Genomic DNA, 21,213 nt, shown 5'->3' with positions numbered 1-21,213 from the left:
AACAAAGCTTTCCATCAGATTGTTGAATAGAGTGAGCAGATAAACATTTCAGTCCTAATCTGTAATCAGAATATATTCAAATCTTTGCATGTAAACATAGGCAGCAAATGTCCACACGGCTATTGGTGGTTATATTTCCGTGCCATTCCAAAAGGGCATGTAGTTTCATGGAGACAATGAAGACAATAATCAAAATGATTGATCCCAAAGGAGTCACCACTCCTGCAACCGAGGCCCCAACACGTTATGGTAGCCCCCTATAATTACACCATTTCATCCTCCAAATATTGTGAGTTTATTCTTGTAACTTTATCATCAAAATATTGCGACTTTATTCTCTTTTTTCTTTAAATTTTATGACTTTTCTCTCTAAATATTCAGATTTTATTTTAAAAATATTAATTTATTCTTAAAATATTATGAGATTATTTATGAAGTCATTCATTTTTTAAGAGTGTCCCTAAAATGCATTTATACATTTACCTTTATAGCTTCCATTATTTTCAAGAAGTCTTGCTTTGTTTTTCAAGGAAATTAGCAGGGATATTTTTCCACACTATCAGTAATTGAAGTTGGTTGCATTCATCTGCAAGCAGTATTTCTGCCTAATTTACTTGAAGATATCGGACATTTTATATATATATATATATATATATATATAAATGATCTCTGCATTTTGCACAGTACTGCATCTTTCCCTCATATTTTACCCAAAATATTAACATTCTCTACTTCGGGAATGCTTGTTTAACTTCCATGAATGTGCAACTTCCTACACAAAGGTGAAAAAGCTTTTTAAAGACAAATTTGTTTGGCTGACTCTACGTTTCTTATGTACACAGTCATTACAGTTGCTTCCCTGCTCTGAACCAAAAATAGCCTTGATCAAGCACTACCCCCCCCCGCCCCAACACACACACGGGCCAATTACTGTCTGACAGCACACAGGAAACAGCTTAGCCACTCATCCTGATAACATGCACACACTTCACAGAAGACTCTACACGTACATCTTGGCACCTTATTAGCTCCGAAGGCCTTTTTGAGTCTGCTAATGAAGGCAAACGCTCAAATACTTTTATCTAATTAATTAATCGGTGACCCAAATCAAAACAGGGCTAGGAAAAAGCAGTCGCGTGTAGGCCCTCAACTAGCCAATTGGAACTGGGGCAGTGAACACTCTTTGTGGTTGTTCTATAGTATCCACCTTATTTGTGTGCTCCATGGTAGACAGAACTTCTGTCATAGCTTAAACAAATAATACATTAAGTGCAATTTTTTTGACAGAATACATAAAAACTTGTGTGCTGATGTTTGTAATTGATCTGTCAACAGAGAAACCTGAACCTTCATAAGGACACTAACTTTTGGTCTTGTGTGCAGCTCAAACAAAGTAATTTAGCACATACACATAAATGATTCTTTGAAAAAAATTATAGTTTGCAGTTTTTCTTGCTGTTACTCTTCCTGTTAAACCACAGACATCACATTAGCATATTACCACAGGAGCACATTAGCAATGTATTATTTTACTCAGATATCCACCTGGTTTCTCATGTGACCTCTATATTATGATTGAAATATCTGGTTGTTGTTGTTGTACTGTCTTTAAAAAAAGTGTATATTTGTTAAAGCTTCACTATGTGAGATTTTCCTGCCAAAATTAAAAGAAGTAGCATTACTGAGTATGCAAGTATGCAAAGAAACAGGTTTAAACTTGGTCACTCTGTAAAGCCTGAAATAATTACATCAAGTCAGTTGCATCAGGTCAGTCTGGCTTGACGTTTAGGCCTCAAAAGCAAAATCAACATTATATGAAGATATATTGGCAATTCATATTCATTCAAGACTTATGACTAACCAAGTTTTGACTGAATTCCTTTTGAAAACTCTTTCAACACACTTGCCATCATCAGATTCATCCCCACAGGGAAGGGGTCCAAAGCACAACTGACATTACAGAATGTTCTTCTGCAGTCGTTTTCACCAGAGAGGTCAGCAAATTTCCCAGATGTTATACAGAGTAGCTTTATCACTTAATGTCTGAGATGTTCTGGGACACTGCACAGCTTGCAGATATCACTGCCATGTAAAGCTGAAAGTACGCAAAGAACAAGAGTGTTATGAGTATAAACTCTAAAGAAAGAACACTGCTTTAGAAGACTTATGAATCTGGCATTGTATTCACGCCTAGTTGTTATTATTGAAATCTGTACCCATATCCAATGCAACCAGATGAAGATGCTTGACTCTCTTTATCTGGTTTATGCTTTATATTCTGTGTAACAGGATATATTCTACTCTCCCTAGAGAAAGGTTAGTGAATAGCTAACATGCAAGTTCATTAATAAAAGATGGAAAAGTTCAAGCCTTTTTAGAGGCAGGGACATTAGCAGGTTAATACATAACTAACATGAAAGTCCAGTAATAAAAGATAGAAAAGTTCAAGCCTTTTTAGAGGCAGGGACATTAACAGGTTAATACATAGCTAACATGAAAGTCCAGTAATAAAAGATGGAAAAGTTCAAGCCATTTTAAAGGTAGGGACATTTATAGTTGGTCTGACCTCTTATAAAGAGAGCATTTAACAAGGGCTTTGTAGACAGCATGGGGATACAAGGGGTGGGGGGTACAGTATGTGAGGACTGTAGCTGTGTAAATCATTCATGATGTTCACCTGACAGTCTGTTTCCACTTCACAGCATGAATGAAGCACCCAGGCATGTACAAAGCACTGCCAAGAGGGGGGGTGCACACTCGTTCTGCTTCCATGGCTGAACCTGGTAACCTATTAAAAGGCTAGTAACAGAAATAACTTATGCTGTGGTGTTTTAGGTGATAGTGACTGTAATCTGTAATGTTACTAAATGGCATATATGGCCTTTTAAATTACAGTGACATAACTACTGAGTGGGCAGGCGGGTGGGTGGGGGGGGTTGGGGGGGCAGGGGGTTAGGAGGGCAATCTCAATCCCATTTTCTTCTATTTTTTTGCATATTTGTCACACTTAAATGTTTCAGATCATCAAACCACTTTATACTAGACAAAGATAACCCAAGTAAAGACAAAATGCTTGCTTTTTAATTATGATTTCAAAAGGTAATTGCTGTCTTACCTACTAAACTACTAAAAAAACTGCAAAAGGGGCATACATGGGTCAGCTGTAAAATGCAAACCACCGCTGACCAAAAATAACATAAAGGCATCTCTCACATTTGCCAAAAACATCTAGACATCCCCCAAGACTTTTAGTGTGATGGTTCGGGACTGCTTTGCTTCTACAGGACCTAGATGACATGGAACCATGATTTCTGCTCTCTATCAGAAAATCCTGATAGAGAATATCTGTCCATCAGTTTGTGACCTAAAGCTCAAGCGCAGTTGGTTTATGCAGCAGGACAATGGAGCTCACAGGTAAGTCCCCCTTGAATGGCTCAAAAGAAACAAAACGAAGGTTTTGGAGTGGCAGAGTCAAAGTCCTGATTTGAATCCCATTCTGTGAAATACTATAAAATACTGTGGAAAGAATTAAAACTATTCTGCAAAGAAAAGTGGGAAAAAAAATTTCCAAAGTGGTCATCGCAAGTTATTGCAAATGTTTGAAAGGTGGCACAACCATTTATTAGATTTAGAGCAGTTACTTTTTCACATGGATGATTACCGATTTTGAATAAATCTTCAATATGAACTTTTAACAGCTGCAATTTGTGTTTTATATCAAAATTAGTTGGATGATCTGAAACATTTAAATGTGGCAAATTAGTAAAAACAGAAGATATCAAGTGAGGAGCAAATACCTTTTCACAGCACTGTGTTCAACCACTTGTATACCCATGACTGATCCAAATTATAAACAACATACCTCATCCGTTAGTAGTGATTTATCAAAATTAAAATCTTTGACCAAAACTGAAAACAAAATTCAAGACACACTCTGACGAAAACCAGAAGAAATTGCTGAAGGATATTCATTTACACAGTATTATTTTTTATGATTTTCATAAAGTTCGTTTCAGTTAATGCTAAAATCCATGTCAGCTAAAGACTGGATGAATACAGCTCCAGAGAACAGTTGATCTGCTGCTGCTTAAACTGTTTGAACACATTTGTGATGACCAGGACAGGAGGGCAAGGAAACAGACACTGTTAATCACTTTTTCAAATTTTATTACCATTAAGTGTTAGATTTTGATAGTTTACTGTACTTTTGGCCTTCTTTTCTTTTTCATTCAAAAATCTAAAGATTTATGTGGGCTAAAATTTCAATGCATCCCTACCAGTTAGCCTTTATTAATCTCTCTCTTCTTCATAATCACAAAGTACACAAGTCATGTACTTCAGTTAAAGTAGAGATACCCAAGGTAAAATATTACTCCAGTAAAAGTAGAAATTCCTTCCTTCAGACCTCCACTTGAGTAAAAGTGCAAAAGTATTTTCCCTCAAATGTACTTCAGTATCAAAAGTGAAAGTACTAAAAGATTAATTATGGCTCTGATGTCCTGTTTTAATTTTTGTTACAAGACTCTTGTCACGGCTGCTTATGTGTGCATATTTCTATATTGTGCTCTATTTACACAAAGTTAGGTTAGTTCCATCATTTATGTTGAATAGACTCTCCCAAACTTTTACGCTGCTGCACTGAGGTTGAACCATGTGCTGCACTGGGTCAGTACGTCCAACAGGTTAAAAACAAGCTCAAAACAAAGTGACCACTGTGCCCTGATTGGTGTTCTTGCTTCACGCTTCTTTTGTTTTGACATGTTATGTTTCTATGCACACATAAGCCAAAAGGAAAAACAGATTTCTCTCAATGTAGTGGAGTGAAAAGTAAGGTATTTGGCTTGGAAATGTAGTGGAGTGAAATTAAAAATGGAAATACGTCAGTAAAGTACAGATACATGAAAAAACGACTTAACTACAGTAATGAATTACATTTACTTGGTTACTGTCCACCACTGTTCATAATGCATCTAATCTATGGTAACCAGTTTCAGATGGATCCTTCACAACCTGCAACATAACATATTCATTATTTATCATTTTTAAATGTTAAATAGGTTGTCATTTAGGTTAACATTATATGCTAGTGGATGGAGTCGTACACACTGAGAGCATTTGAGATAGAACAATAGGAACTAAGCAAGCAAATTACATTGCCAATTTTTTATTCATTGGAAGTCATTTTTTGTGTGGAGGCACTCATTAATTAATGTGGCCCACAAAGTCCTAGTTACACCACTGGAGGTGTAATTATTTGTGTAAAAGACAATACACAGTTTCCCTCTGTGAATCAGGGCACACTCCTGCTGCCAGCTTTGGTTTAGGACCCCTTTAAACATGCAACCCTTGTGCTGGCCCTAATATGAGACCATGTCTAAACCATGAAATCATTCATTAGTAAATCCTAAACTAAAGAAAGCGAACAGAGACTGATGGCACTGTTATAAAAGCAATGTCTGGGCTGGAAAGACGATTATGTTTACTGACATTTCAGAATGACACGCTTCATTTCTATGAATCACATAATAGTGGATTTGGCATGCATTAGTGAGAGATGACGCAACCCACTTGCAAAAGCTAGCAGTTGCACTTGTTTCTAAGAATATTAAATGTAACCTTGCTAGCAATGAGCTCAGTGTGTCTTTGCTATGCTACTACTTTTATGGCTTGTAGGAGTTTTAGTGTAGATACTTGCCAACTAGTAGTGTCATGGGGCCAGACTTTATCTTGTAATGAGGCAATCATGAGAAATTTTTAGCTAAATGTGGTGGGGAATGTGGACCTATTAGGGTGGCTTGTTATCTGTTGTTAGCTCATGGATGTAGCATAAATGATCATGGCTTAAAAATCCAATTAAGCATGTTGTATGTGTGGACAACACTGGAGTGGGTAATCGGGAAAGTCAGGTGAGTTTCTGGTGGGTCGGTTACTGTGAGCTAATATATAAACCCAAGCTTAGAAACTTACTTTTACTTTCAATGTATCTGTAGTAATTTAGCAGTTTAGCAGCCAGCTGCCAAAAACAAGGTAGGTAGTTATATGATCATTTTAGGTACAATATTAATTTTGCAGTTATTAACCTTGACAATTAACTAAAATTAGCATTACTGACATAGCTATTAGGTCAGTGAATGAGCTAGCACACTGCTAACCAGTAAATTGAGATTATTTTGTTTCTGCTTCCAATTGTGTGTAACTTTGTGATAGAAATGTGTTGGTCACTACCTTTAATCTGTGCTAGCATGCGATTCTCAGAAATGTTAATGTCAATAAACTGGACGCATGGATATCAAGTGCACAATAGCCAACTACTTAACGTTCACTATCAACCATTAGTTAGGAGTACAAAAGATATTTGATGACTATTTGATGACTATATTCTTGTTTCAGTACCTTTGAAGCAAGAGTTAAAGAAGCTGCTTTGTATTTACCCATTTTTGCCCCCCAATTTAGTCATGACCAGGCCTCATTCACTAGCTAGGCCTCCTCATCATACCATGCTAACAAGGTGGGAGGGTGAATGCTAACATGCTTCCTCCAAAACACTTAAAGCTCCGCTGCATGTTTTCATGTGGCTGCAACACGCTTGAAGTAGAACACTAACATCAATTAACAGATGCTAATGTTAGCTAGTTCATCCTCTTTTAATTTTATACAAAAAAAATGTTTTTTCTCACAATTTTGGTGAAATTTTCAACCTTGCTAGCTAACTCTAGCTGTTATTCTTGTTTCTTGATGGCCCCAAATCAAATGACGGTATCTGCCAGTCAAGCATCAAGAATAAACTGGACAGTGAATACTAAACCCCTTATTTGGCAATATTTTCTCAGCTTTGCTCTCTTCCCCTATAGCGTCTACTCATGAGAGCAACTGGACAATTAGCGTGGCTGCGAAGGCAGCAGTAACCGCCGTGGGAGTTTCATACACACCCCATAAACAGTATACCCCCCAAATGACTCAGTTAAACAGTCAAGTCCCATAATGTAACTCTATGTGGACTTTATAACTAGTTAGAAAACAAACCAAAGGGCTTTGAACGATGAAAAGGCTTTGAACAATAAGGCCCAAATAGTGTGTGTACAAGCTTATGCGCAAAGATGATTGTGTAATTGCCATTGTGGAATGTGGGGGCGTTCAGTGACACATAATTGGACCAAGTTTGCCCAATCCAACAAACTGAGACGCACATACACACAAACAGAGTAAATTTGTTCCTGGCAAGCATTAGAAACACCAAGGGGAAAATCTGTTTTAGTGCCAGTCCATCTCACTCACTCCTCATCTGACTGAGGGAGAGAGCAACAGAGGAATAATCACATGGTGTTCTGCAGAAGCTAGAGAAGTGGCGAGATCTGTGCAAAGCACAAGCAGTTCAGAGGGACCTCCGAGTCCATAGAGACAGTCTCCATGGTGACTGTGGTGCCGCGCTACCCAGAGCAGCCTTTCATTCACACACTTATGGTATTCAAGACTGTCCACATTATAAAACACCCTGTTTGACCAGCAATGCCAACAGCAGTTAGAAACTGCCATGAACAGACCAGCAAATACTTTTAAACTGAAGGTATTTAGAATCTCAACTAGTCTTTGAATAGTTAAATAATGTCTGATCACTCCTCAACCCTCGACTGGTCATGTTGGGACCTTTAGTCTATGTATCTCTCTATAATCAATCAATAAAACAATTTCAAATTCAACTTTAAACATATTTGGGGATCTGGAGGACCAACAAGGAAGTATGTCACCTTCTGGGTAGGTCTAGGAAGTTCTCACAGAATTCTCAGCAATTCTTTCACTAGTTTAAAATCCCTTGATGACAAAAGTCCATTAATATAACAGAATCATGTTACTATTACTGGTATTGGTACTGGCTGAAGCTTCATCACTCCAGAGACTGCAGTTCCACAGCAGACTTTGTACCCCTCCAGTTGGCTTAACATTGGGCATGGAGGCCTTAGGCTCATGTGCAGCTTCTCCAGACCACTGCACGGTATTCGTAAAGCTTTTCTATGGAGATTATACAAATTAGTATGTTTTGAATTGAATGCCTGTGTCAGAAATAGGTGCATCTTAAAGTAGCTGAATTCACTAAACAGGAGTGTCTGGACAGTGTCAGCCATTTATGCAAAATCTTAAAACTTTATATGAGTCAATGACAAATATGGGTTTCAAAATGGACAATATAGTTCATTTTGAAAGCCATATTTGTGCAATATATGCACAGTAGCCAGGTAGTTAATGTTGGCTAAAAACCACTAGTTAGGACCACAAAAGGCATTGTTGACTGTTGTTTCAAATATTATTTAAAAAAATGATTATAAAATCCTTTTACTGACTTATAAAGCCCTACATGGGCTCACTCCTGAGTACCTGCAAGACCTTATTTGCCATTATGAGCCATCACGACTACTCAAATCAAAGAGTGCTGGCTTATTAATAGTTCCTAGAATTCAGATGGTTTCAGCTGGGGGAAGAGCTTTTTCTTATAAAGCCCCCAAACTCTGGAATGATCTTCCAGAAACTGTTCGGGACTCAGACACAGTCTCAATCTTTAAGACTAGGCTGAAAACACACTTGTTCAGTTTAGCTTTTGGTAGGTAATGTTCCCCCTTAGATAAAGGCAGCAGATCCAGGGGTCCATGCACACAGGGAATTATAGTAAACTGAGACGCTGGTGCTGTCGTCCCGCTGCTCGCACACGGTCACTCAAGTTTGTGGACGGTGGAGCGGAGGGATGCCAAACTGTATCAGAGTGCTGCCGTGTCTGTGTGTCCTTCTGGTTCTCTCCTTTTAGTTAAGCTGTCATAGTCAGATTAGCCACACTCTGTAAATGTTTACATTCCCTGTTTATGTACAAACGGATAGAATAAAACTAATTCCATCTCCCTGCTTTTATTTCCGAGTATACAATCACCCACATGTCCGGCCGGACACTGAAGGACGTCTGACTGCCGAGCTCTCTTGCTACCCACTTCAGACCAGCTGCCCATGCCCCAGCTGCCACCACCTACCTTGGACTAGCTGCCCACCCTACACTGATGTTCTCATAGACTCCTAGTTATTCCTACTACTAATACTACTGCTATTAATATTAGTAGTATAATCACTTGTAAAGGAGGATGGGTCCCCCCTGGTGAGCCTGGTTCCTCCCAAGGTTTCTTCCTCAGTTCTGAGGGAGTTTTTCCTTGCCACTGCCGCCCCTGGCTTGCCCACCGGGGGTTTTTTACATTCTTGTTAAAACTTTGTCTTTTCTGGACTTCTGTGAAGCTGCTTTGTGACAATATCCGTTGTGAAAAGCGCTATACAAATAAATTTGATTTGATTTGATTTGATACCCTGCCCACTCTTTCTTCAAAGCATTTCAGAATAAAATTCCCTTTTTTGTCGGTTGTGCCAGATGACATTTGAGAAAATCAGAATTTGAGGACAAATGTGTTTCGATGATATGAATGCTTTTAAAACAGCCCGGTGTCTCAATATGTTCAGATTTTAAAGGTTTCAAATTTAAACCCATGACAAAAAACAAATTTTGAGTTTTATATGACTAAGTATGAGCTTGTTAAAAGTTGATTCCCCTTGAAATATGGTTGGTCAGTGGCACCACCTGACTTTCAGGGGTAAATGCCAAAAAGTAAGTGATGCAGTGATACAACATAAAGGAGATATTGCACAATAGTGTGATATTTTTGTGTATTTAGTCACCCAAAAAATGCATGTGATGTCATTGACCCATTTACATTTGTGTACGTAGTCATGCAGTCACCTGTGTTTGCTGTCATTATACACATCATTGTGTTTGTTGTTGTTTGTGTGTGTGTGTATGTGAGAGCGAGAGAGAGCGAGAGAGAGAGAGCGAGAGAGAGAGTGAACATATTCTAGATCAGTTCTGAACACCGTCGCAGAGAAAGTGTCAATTCTGTTTTCTTGCCAACATTGCGAGAGTTGCATAAATTTGCACATCTTGCTTCAGCGTGGAGCTATTTTTGCACCTGGCAAGCAAAGTTGATCATGAAACAAGAGCAGCAGAAGATGCAAGCTTTACACTTTACTCAATGAGGAGATGATGTTTTAGAATGGCTCATAAAGACTTATGATATTTCTTTGATATACAGTCAGGAAAAGTACAGCCGTGCGTAAAAGTGGAAATAAGTTAAAACCCTTTCTACAGCTAAACTAAACTATGGTATAAACTAAACTAAAATATGGCATTTTTATGGCAAATTTTAGAGCACATTTTTTTACTTGCTGATTTTACCATATTGGACAAAATCAAGCATAAAATAGGTCTTATAATGTTTGTTTTGTTTAATTTTTTGCAAATATGTCAAATTCAGCAAATAAACAATGTCAGCATTAAAGTGCACCATAGAGGACTTATATTCACTTGTTTATAACATGAATAAAACATGAGAGTTGACCTAAAATGAGTCTAAAATGATGGCAAAGAAAAACCACACATTGTTAAGAGAGTATGTTATGTTTTAGGTTGATAAAATGTCAAAACTACTTATCATAATTTATTTTTCTTCCTTCTATGAACTGGCAGTCTTCTGCAGAGATGCATCCAAGCTCTAAATTCACAAAGGATTGCTTCATTACACACAGCTAAAATGCAGTGCTCCAGTAGTGTATGAATTTGCATTAATTTATGCTAAATAAATAAACAAACGAATGAGATTTATTATATCTGAGGTATGCATGAATGCCAGGAACATCCCACTGAAAATTCTCTTTTATACCCACACATTTGCCTGCAGGTAGTAGCAGAAAAGCACATACCTTTATGCAGGCCCACATAAAGGTAGTTTCACATGTATAACTGGCCCAAAGGAAAAAGTGGATGGGGAATTAAAGAGTAATTTCACCAATATTTCAATACTTTCTGCTTAAGTCAGTCTTTGAGATGGAAACACGTTGTTCAGAATGATTTGATGGTTCATTGTAGTGAAACTTACAGATGTCTTTACAGTGGTGGTGATAGGAACCTGGGGTCACAATGTCTACAACACAAATATAGCCATTTTATTCACTATCAAGAACCACCAGTGAACCTACATGAGCCTGAGTTTTATATGTGATACTAATGATGTTAAAATAGTGATAAATCTTAAAAAAAAGAGTTTTGCCTTAGAACTCCCTTCATGCATCTCTTCACCATGAATAGTTTACAAATTGTGTATTAATGTGAAAGATTTTGTTACAATTTTTTGTTCATTTTGTTGAGTGAAAATACGTTAACGTCCTCTATTGAGGAATAAACTTAATAAATAAAAATCCCATATTTCTGCAAATTGTAATGCACAATTTATATTCTTTTTTATTTATTATGTATTTAAGGTTCATCAAGGGTTCTTTTTTTTAATATTCAATGGTTCTATCTAAAACCATGAGTTTTAGATAGAACCATTTTGTGCTTGAAAGGTTTGTTGCATGTTGAAAATGTTCTTCTGATTGAAAATGTGGTCTATAAAGCACCAAAAATGGTGTGACTATTGTAACAATGTCAAGCTTATAACAATAGAAGAACCCTTATATAGAGCTATTGTCAAAGGGGTCTTATATATAACCATACCCAACATATTTTCCATCAAGCTGAAGAACCATTTCACCCTGCAAAGAACAATTTATGCATGCAAAAGGTTCTTTGAGTGTTCATGGTTCTGTATAGAAGCATCATCTTTACTAAAGAACCACTGAAGAACTCTTTTTAAGAATGTATGTTTATTTTTTTCAAATATGCTAAACTCAGCAAATCAGCATTTGACCGAGTTGCCCAAACCTTTGCACACAGCTTTATATTACAGTTGTTTTGCAGTACAGTTGACTTTGGAGTCACAGTTGTTTTACTGCTATTTCTTTCTAAGGTGGTACGGAAAATTACCGTAAAACAAAAGCACCTAGTAAGTGATTTAATATAGCTTCGCAAACATTTTCAAATATTTTGCTTCACTGTTTTACAATGCAAGAGAACTCACATGTAAAAAATGCCATCCATCCTCTTTAAGCTGCAGTGAAAGGCTCATGATTGCTTTGTGGCTTAGCAATAACATCTCCACTGACCCAAAAAAGGCACTGCAGACTCTATAGAGGTGGTCATGCTAAGACTTAAGTAAACTTTCAAGTGGTATACTGCCTACTACTACATATATTCTTCTTCTTCTTCTTCTTCTTCTTATCATTGTTATTATTATTATTATTATTATTATTAAAGCTTTCCTAAATGTGTGCAGACACTTATCAGTTGCAAACATATTACTATAAGAACTAGGCCTCCGTCAAAAATGAGGAAAAACAACCTCCATGATAATGCTAATTTCTGTGGCCACAACTTAGTAACATGTTGGAATGAGATAAATAAGTTGTGTCCTTGACTTCATAACATGTGGGAACAACATAATTAAGCTGTGGCCATGTCTTAGAGGTGTAGGAACAAGATAGTTGCATTAATTAAGTCATAGCCACAAATTAGTAAGGCATGGGAATAAGGTAGTTTGGCAGTGTGTCACAATTGGTCCCTCCCAGTCCTCCATGTGCTTTTGTTTACCTCTGGTCTTGACCATGGGCTTCCTTGTTTGATTTTTCCCTGTTCTGCCCCCTTGTTTCTAGACTCTGCCCTTGATTGTTTTCACCTGTGTCTTGTTAATCCTCGTTGTTCTTGTATTTAAGACCTGTGTTTTCCTTTGTTAGTTGCTGGTCTTTGTATGGTGATGTTTCTTCTGGCCGCCGCTGTGTGTCTAGTCTGTGTTCCTTTTCATTATGTCTGTCCTTTGATCTCTCTGTGTTGGCTCTTTTACCCTGGAATGTTTAGACCCTGATTATGGATTTGCCCCTAATTAATCTTGCTTCTCTCAGCATATGCGTAAACCTCATCATCGGTCCACCGCATTACACAGTGATAATTAAGTCATGGTCACAACTTTAGTCTGAGCCACAACTTAGAAAGGTGAATGAATTAGATAATTAAATCGTGGCCACATGGCCCATGTGGCATGGGGGAAATTTGTGACCTCCACTTTATAACATGAACAATGGAATTAAGTCATGGCCAAAATTAAGGTGTTGGAACAAAATAATAAAGTATTGGCCATGACTTAGCAAGGTGTGGAAACAATATAATTGAGTTGAGATATTTAAATATTTATATAACTTAGCAAGGCAAGGGAGCAAGATAGTTAAGTTGCAGTAAAGTAACTGGCCACAACATAGTATGGCGGGGGAACAAGGTAGTTGTGATAGCCACAAATTAGTAAGGTGTGGGAAAGAGGTAGTTAGGTTGAAATAATCAAGTCATGGCCACAACTTAGCAAGGTATAAAGATATAGAGAAGTTATAAAGAGATAAAGAAGTTGTGGCCTCAACTTTATAATGAGGGAACAACCTAATTAAGTCTTGGCCAAAATTTTGTAAAGTGTTGGAACAAAATAATAAAGTACTGGCCCTAACTTGACCTGATTGACCTGAGTAAGGTCAATGTCAAAAACAAAGAAAAACAATATCCATGCTAATGCTAATCTCTGCTAGTGGAGACGTGTTCTCTGGAGTGACGAATCACACTTCTCCGTCTGGCAATCCAATGGACGAGTCTGGGTTTGGTGGTTGCCAGGAAAACAGTACTTGTTTGACTGTACTGTGCCAAGTGTAAAGTTTGGTGTGGAAGAACTTGACTGGCCTGCACCTCAACCCGACAGAACACCTTTGGGATGAATTAGAGTGGAGACTGCGAGCCAGGCCTTCTCATCCAACATCAGTGTCAGTGTATGTTTGTGGTTATTCTGACTCATTAGGTCTTCTGTTTAGCTCCTGAAGTCCCCAAGAAGATCCCAAGTGTTCACTACTGACTGGAATCTAATAATCCTGCTTGTATATGTAATGTGACTTTAGATTTCGTGCCGTAATAAACATGGTCTCGTGTGGTGACTGTCGTGATTTAATAATGCTGCGTAAAATGTAAAAGTTCCTTAGCAAGTGTTAATATTCTCCACTGATCCTTCCTCACACTCTTCTCACACCATTGCCATCCTTCCTCCAACCACGCTTTAATTAAAGCAGAATACATTAGTCCCACGAATGTGTGCGTGTGTGTGTGTGTGTGTGTGTGTGTGTGTTTGCCTAGGCCGATCCTCAGAGACTGCTGTTTTAGCACCAGTGATAAATAGATCTTGTGTGTAAGAGTCTGATTTAGGAAGGAAAACGATGATGTGATACAGTCAGATGATGTTTGTGTCGTAATGCTGAGGCACATTCTTGCTGAAATGTAAGAGCTTTAATTTTTGCATTTGAATAAGCTTAGACTGCGCTTAAAGGCTGAATGCTGCTTTTAGATACTGAGCCAGCTTCCTGTTTGGTTCGTCGTCAACACAAAATCGTTTTCCGCTCGTTAGTCAATATCACGCGGACACGGTCTGCAGCCGTGATGTGCTGCTTGTGAACGAGTCGACTCTTTATTTCTGAATATCTGATATCTAAAGAGGACTTTTTTCCCTGCGTGTTTATTATTTTGTATGGAGCCACACTGCTGACGTCCATTATCATAAAATAATGCATGAGAACAAGATCCTACTGCATAACCACAAGATACTAATGCATAACCACAAGATACTAATGCATAAGCACAAGATCCTAATGCATAACTGACTGAGGTGTAATTGAGACATTCAAGTCAGGCGAACAAGGGAGATAAGTTATGGTCACACATTTAGTCTGGGTCACAGCTTAGTAAGGTGTGGGAATGAGACAAATAATTTGTGGCCTAGACTTTGTAATATGTGGGAACAACATAATTAAGCCGTGGCCAAAATTTAGGAAGGCGTTTGGACAAATAAAGTTGTGGCTATGGCTTAGTAAGGTGTGGTACTGAGATAATTAAGTTGTAATATTTAAGTCATGGCAATGACTTTGCAAGATGTGGAAACAGTATAATTGACTTGTGATGTAGTCATGGGAGGAAAATAGTTAAATCATGCCCACAAATTACTAAGGCAAGGGAACAATGTTGTTCAGTTGCGATAATTAATTGATGGCCTCAACTTTAGTCTGGCCCACAACTTACTACAGTGCGGGAATGAGATAATTAAGTCATGGCCATGACTTAGTAAGTTGTGGGCATAGGATAAATATGTCATGGACTCGATAACATGTGGAAACAACATAATGAAGTTGTAGCCATGACTTAGTGTGGAAATTAGATAACTTTAAGTTTTGATCTTTAAGTCATGACCATGACTTAGCAAAGTGTGGGAACAATATAATTGAGTCGTGAAATTAAAGTCATGGCCATGACTTAGTAAGGCAAGAATGCAAGATAGTTAAGCTGCAGTAGTTAACTCATGGCCACAACTTAGTAAAGGGTGGGAATAAGATAGATAAGATACAATAATTAAGTCATGGCCACAAATTAGTAAGGCATGAGGACAAGCTAGTTAAGTTGTAGTCATGAAGTCATGGCCACAAATTAGTATGGTATGGGAAATAGGTAGCTGGGTTACAATAATTAAGTAATGGCCAAAACTTTAGTCTGGGCTACAACTTAGTAAGGTGTGGGAATGAAATAATTAAGTCACGTCTTAGTAAGATGTGGCCATGGGATAAATAAGTCAGGGCCTTGACTTTATAACATGTGGGAACAACATAATTAAGTCATGGCCAAAGTTTATCAAGGTGTTGGAACACAATAATAAAATATTGGCCCTGACTTGGTAAGATGTGGGAATGAGAGAATTAAGTTGTGATATTTAAGTCATGCCAGTGAGATTCAAGATGGTAAAGTTAATAAAGGTTGTGAACACAACAGTTAAGTTGGGATAGTTCAGTCATGACCACAATTTAGTAAGGCGTGGGAACAAGGTTCTTAAGTTGTGATAACTTGTTGGGCCCGCATCTTAGTAAGGTGTGGGAATGAGATAACTAAGTCATGGCCTTCACTTCATAACATGTGAGACCACAATTAACAAAAGTTGTGATTTTTAAGTCATGGCAGTAATTTAGTAAGGTCTGGAAATTAGATAATTAAGTTGTAATATTTAAGTCATGGCTGTAACACCATGATTCCCCAGACCCTGGCTTACAAACTCCACACACTTGGACTGAGCATCTCTCTCTGCAATTGGGTCCTGGACTTCCTGACTAACAGGCCACAGTCTGTGAGGATCCACAACATCTCCTCCTCCACCATCATCCTCAGCACCGGCTCCCCTCAGGGCTGTGTGCTGAGCCCCCTCCTGTTTACACTGCTCACATATGACTGCTCAGCCGTCCATCCAGGCTGTCATATTGTAAAGTTTGCGGCTGATACAGCAGTGGTTGGATGCATCACAAATAGTGATGAGTCTGGCTATAGGCAGGAGGTGGAACACCTGGAGAGTTGGTGCAGTGAGAACAATCTCTGCATCAACGTGAAGAAGACAAAGGAGATGATTGTGGATTTCAGAAGGGGCAACACCATCCCTCCCCTCCCCCTACATGTCGGCGGATCTGTAGTGGAAGTGGTCTCCAGCTATAGGTACTTGGGCGTACACCTAAGTAACAATCTTACCTGGAGTAATAACACTTCCAGCCTGATCAGGAAGGCACATCAGCGCCTATACTTCCTCAGAAGGCTGAGGCGTGCTGGACATCAGTCATTCTACTGATGTGTGGTGGAGAGCGTTCTGTGCTCCAGCATCACCGTGTGGCACGGAAGCTGCTCTGTGGCAGAAAGGAAAGCTCTGCAGAGGGTGGTGAAGGCTGCACAGAGGACTGTTGGAGTCAGCCTTCCCACCACCATGGACATTTACACCTCCAGATGCAGGAAAAGGGCCACTGGCATCATGAAGGACCCCACCCATCCAGCACACACACTTTTTGTTCCGCTCCCCTGAGGTAGGAGGCTGCGGAGCATTAAGTGCAAAACAACCAGACTGAGGAACAGCTTCTTCCCTGAAGCAATAAGGGTCTTAAATTCCAATCAGACAATCACTGCAATGGCACTTCATGTCCACTTATTTATTGCTGCTTTACTGAATCAGTGCCTCCAATATATCATCCACACATGTAACTTTATACATTACCAGCATTTAGATGTACACCTCCTACCTCATACTCATACTGCTGCGGTCCATGCTGCTGTTATTTGTCCACCCCTTTATTTGCACCTTCTATTTATTGTTTATGTTACTTGGGAGTTGACTGGACCGTGAGTACAATGTTGCGTTCCACCTCATGTACCAAATGTAATGTGAATGACAATAAAGTCTTATCTTATCTTATCTTATCTTATCTAACTTAGTAAGGTAAGGGTACAAGATGGTTAAGTTACAATAGGTCATGGCCACAACTTAGTAAGGCATGGGAGCAAGGTAGTTAAAGTTTGATAAGTAAGTTATGGCCACAAATTAGTATGGTGTGTGAAAGCGATAGTTAGGCTGCAATAATTAATTCATGACCACAACTTCAGTTGGTCCCACAACTCAGCACAGTTTGGAAGTGAGATAATTAAGTCAGGGCCATGACTTGGATAGGTGTGGGCAAAGGATAAATAAAACATGGCCTTGACTTTAGAAAATGTGGGAACAACATAATTAAGTCATAGCCAAAGTTTAGTAAGGTGTTGGAACTAAATAATAAAGAATTGGCCATGACTTAGTAAGGCATGGGAGCAAGATAGTTAGGTTGTGGTCATGACTTAGTAAGGTGTGGGAACACAATAGTTCAGTTTCAATAGTTAAGTCATGACCACAATTCAGTAAGGTGTGGGAACAAGGTAGTAAAGTTGTAATAGTTGATTCATGGCCTCAAAGCATTGGAGTCAATGCTTCAAATAATCTGAAATTGATTTTGTGGTCTATACAGATATATACTTAAAGGATAATAATATGATGCTTATATTCAATAGAATGATCCATAGGAAATTAAGATATTTCACAATGAACAGGGCACTAAATTGTAAATGGCCACCAAATTTTGCTGATCAAATATAAATAATATTATCCATGATCAATATTTTATGCCAAGATATGCTGTAAGCAAATAAGAACAGTTTATGATTTAATAACATTCACTATTGTTTGCATTGAAATACCTTGTGTAGAAGTCCACGAGTCATCACCATATACCTCTGCAGTGCTGTTGGCATTAGCTCAGTAGCTCATCTGAAGGGTCAGCTTTTGTTACTCTGCCTTATCCAGAATGAAAATCTCTCAGTTTAACCTGCAGTGAACAAAAGGCATGAAATATCTGGCATTACTGTTAACCGAGACCTCTTTTTATCTCAATCTCTTTTTATCTTTGTGCATAACAAACTCATTAAGATGTAAACAAAGTCATCGAGAGTGGTTTGATGTGAGTTCTACAGAAATCTAATGAAGAAATTTTCACAGTGGTGGTGATAGGAACCAGATGTCTGAGGCCTTGAATACCTCTGAATGCTGTCTTTAAGAAAGCTATTACATGCAACGCTGCCTGATAATATACACTTACTTTCCATACTTCTTTTTAATTACCAAACAAAAATGGGCATGGCTTGTATCATAATTGAGTGTGAGTTACTGTAAGTGGGTATACGTACTGACTGCAGACTAATCAAGATGCACGAATGTTAATGACATGCAAAGAGGCAGCCAATCAGAAGTCTAGATTTTAGAACTGCATGCTTATTGGCTTGTGAATGCTAATAAGACCAACTGAAATGTGTTATGGAATAACTATGGAGCCCAGCAGGTGACACCCCATATAATAAAAATAATGTGTGGCCAAGACTTAGTAAGGCATAGGAACAAGATCCTAATGTGTGGCCATGACATAGTAAGGCATGGGGACGAGATAACTAAGTTGTGGCCATGACTTAGTAAAGCATAGGAACAAGATCCTAATGCATGGCCATGACTCAGTAAGCAACATAGTCATGGGCACAACTTAGTAAGGCGTGGGAACAGGGCAATTAAGCTATAGCCATGACTGTGTAAGGCATAGCAATGAAATCCTAATGCGTGGTTTTGACTTAGTAAGGCATTGGAACAGGATGATTAAGTCATGGCCACGATTTAGTAAGGCATGCGAACAAAACAATTAATCCTTGACCACAGGTTAATAAGGCATGGTCTTGGGGTAGTCATGGGCTGGAGGTTAGGGAACCAGACCTGTGACTGGAAGGTCCCCATCGGATGACGGTCCATGACTGAGGTGCCCTTAAACAAGGCACCCACTTGCTCCCCGGGTGCCATGGATAGGGCTGCCCACCACTCCGGGCAAGTGTGCTCACCGCCCCCTAGTGTGTGTTACTAGCCACACCACACATGAGGATCTTGTTCCCACATGTCAATACAGTGTGGCCACACATTATTTTATTTTTGTGGGATGTCACCTGCTGGGCTCTGTAAATATAAGAATTTTGACCTGGTATTAAAACAGCTCTGAATTTTGAAAGTCAGTCTTAATTGCTGGTGGCATTTTTGATTTTTGAGCGTTTACTTCAAAGCACTATTCCCAACCACAGAACATCCTGCTTGCTTTGGCTGAATACAATATATTTCCCTCAAAACACCAGTTTCACTCGCTTCCTCTGACATAAATACACCTTTTCATTCACCCTGACTCCGTCTCTCCGTCTCTCAGATGATGCATGTGGGTGGGAGTGTGTAGGCGCATGAGAGGGTTTCTTTTTATGTGCGAATAGGTTTGTCTTTTGACGAAATTGGTATTCAGTTCTTTCCATTCTTTCAATGAAAAAAAAGCACAAAACTCAAGTCTTGCTTGCTTAACAGGCTCTTCCTCTTTCTCTTGGGTTTCCATACATGCTGGAAAAGCTCCAAAGCAGACACCCACATAAACAGCTTGAATCATATTACATATAATCGTATATACAAAAGAACACAGTAAGAAGTTGTCAGATCTATAAAGCTCAACTTAAACATAACTGAGCTTGATAGAGACACAACTTAAAATGAACTTTATATCTTTTGTGTATAATAGTGCCAATATATCACTGCTGTCAGAGCAATATCATCTCCATTTCTGCCATTTTTCAGTTTTTGACATAATTTGAAAATACCTGTTGTCCTGTACATTGTGTGTATATTTCACAATGAATGGACTGAACCTGCCCAAAATGACTTGGAAAAGTCTGGTTCCATTGACTTAAAACAAGGCAAAGAGTAACTTTTGCCTAACTCAAATTAGGCAAAACAAGACAAGAAAAATGACAAAAATAGATATGAGAAGAGTTTTTAGGAGTGGCGATATATTTTGTTTCACTTTCTACTTCAGTTTTGTGTACATTTTCATATTTTCCCACATGGAAATCAAATATATGGCTATATATGAACATATATGATAAGGGGCCAGGCATGTATCATTGTCAGAACAAAACCTTCAAATTTCAATTTTTTTGTCATTTTTCAGTTTTTGACATAGTTGGAACGTGTCTGCTGATCTTTACATTATGTGCACATTTCAAGTTGAATGGACCAAAAGAAACAATTTTAGTGTCTAGTTCTTACATTAAAAGTTACCATTTTGGAGATACAAGGTTTTGTTCTAACAACAGTGATATGTTAAGTATATGTGGTGTATATATGCAAAAGTATCAAATATTGAACATATATGCATCAGACATGGATCATGACAACTATGCCTGATGCATGGTTCAATATACCTCAGTGCAGTTGTTACTATATTATATGTCCTTTTACAGTCAAATGGTTCTTTCAGTGTTTATAGTTAAATATATGACCAAATGCATATAACTACATAACTCTTAAAGATGAGTTTAAAGGGATATTGTAGTTTAATGTGAAAATGTGCACCAGGATGAATTAGTTTCCTTTCTCTCAGCACCTGTAATGCTGAAGTTGTCCTTCAGTGGGATGTATCCAGCTGCTAAATTCACCAAGGAGCGCTTCATTACACACATCTTAAGAATCGTTCACTCTTACTCTGCAGTACTTCACTCCTGAGGCTGCACATCCACAAAGACTTTCCCTTTCTTCCCTGATGCACATTATATTTTTGCCGTGTGCTGGATTTGTGACCGTGCTAGACTGTGAGATGACCCTGAAATTTATTTTAGTGCTTGGATAGTCTTAATGGTGGCCATGATTTAGTGAACAGTGGCCGCAAGTTAATTAACCAGACGGGTGAAATATGTGTGGAAGGTGGTGAAAGCAAAACAAATTCCATTTGGAAGTTTATGGAACACTGCTTCCCAAAAACATCCATCCAAGAGTGGGCAGAAACTGGCCA

General features: G+C 38.5%; 1 protein-coding gene across 2 annotated transcripts in view; it reads right to left on the bottom strand.

Moving 5' to 3' along the window:
• The window catches only part of elfn1b (extracellular leucine-rich repeat and fibronectin type III domain containing 1b), a 140,977-nt gene that overhangs the window by 9,083 nt on the left and 110,681 nt on the right, over positions 1-21,213 (bottom strand). For both annotated transcript variants that reach the window (XM_017717406.2, XM_037543522.1), the window contains one exon: positions 18,056-18,183. The gene's annotated coding sequence lies outside the window, so the exon portion shown is untranslated. The remainder of the gene's footprint in view (positions 1-18,055; positions 18,184-21,213) is intronic.

Source organism: Pygocentrus nattereri, chromosome 12, assembly GCF_015220715.1.
Source record: "Pygocentrus nattereri isolate fPygNat1 chromosome 12, fPygNat1.pri, whole genome shotgun sequence".
NCBI classification, from domain to species: domain Eukaryota; kingdom Metazoa; phylum Chordata; class Actinopteri; order Characiformes; family Serrasalmidae; genus Pygocentrus; species Pygocentrus nattereri.
This window is presented reverse-complemented; position numbering and strand designations above follow the sequence as displayed.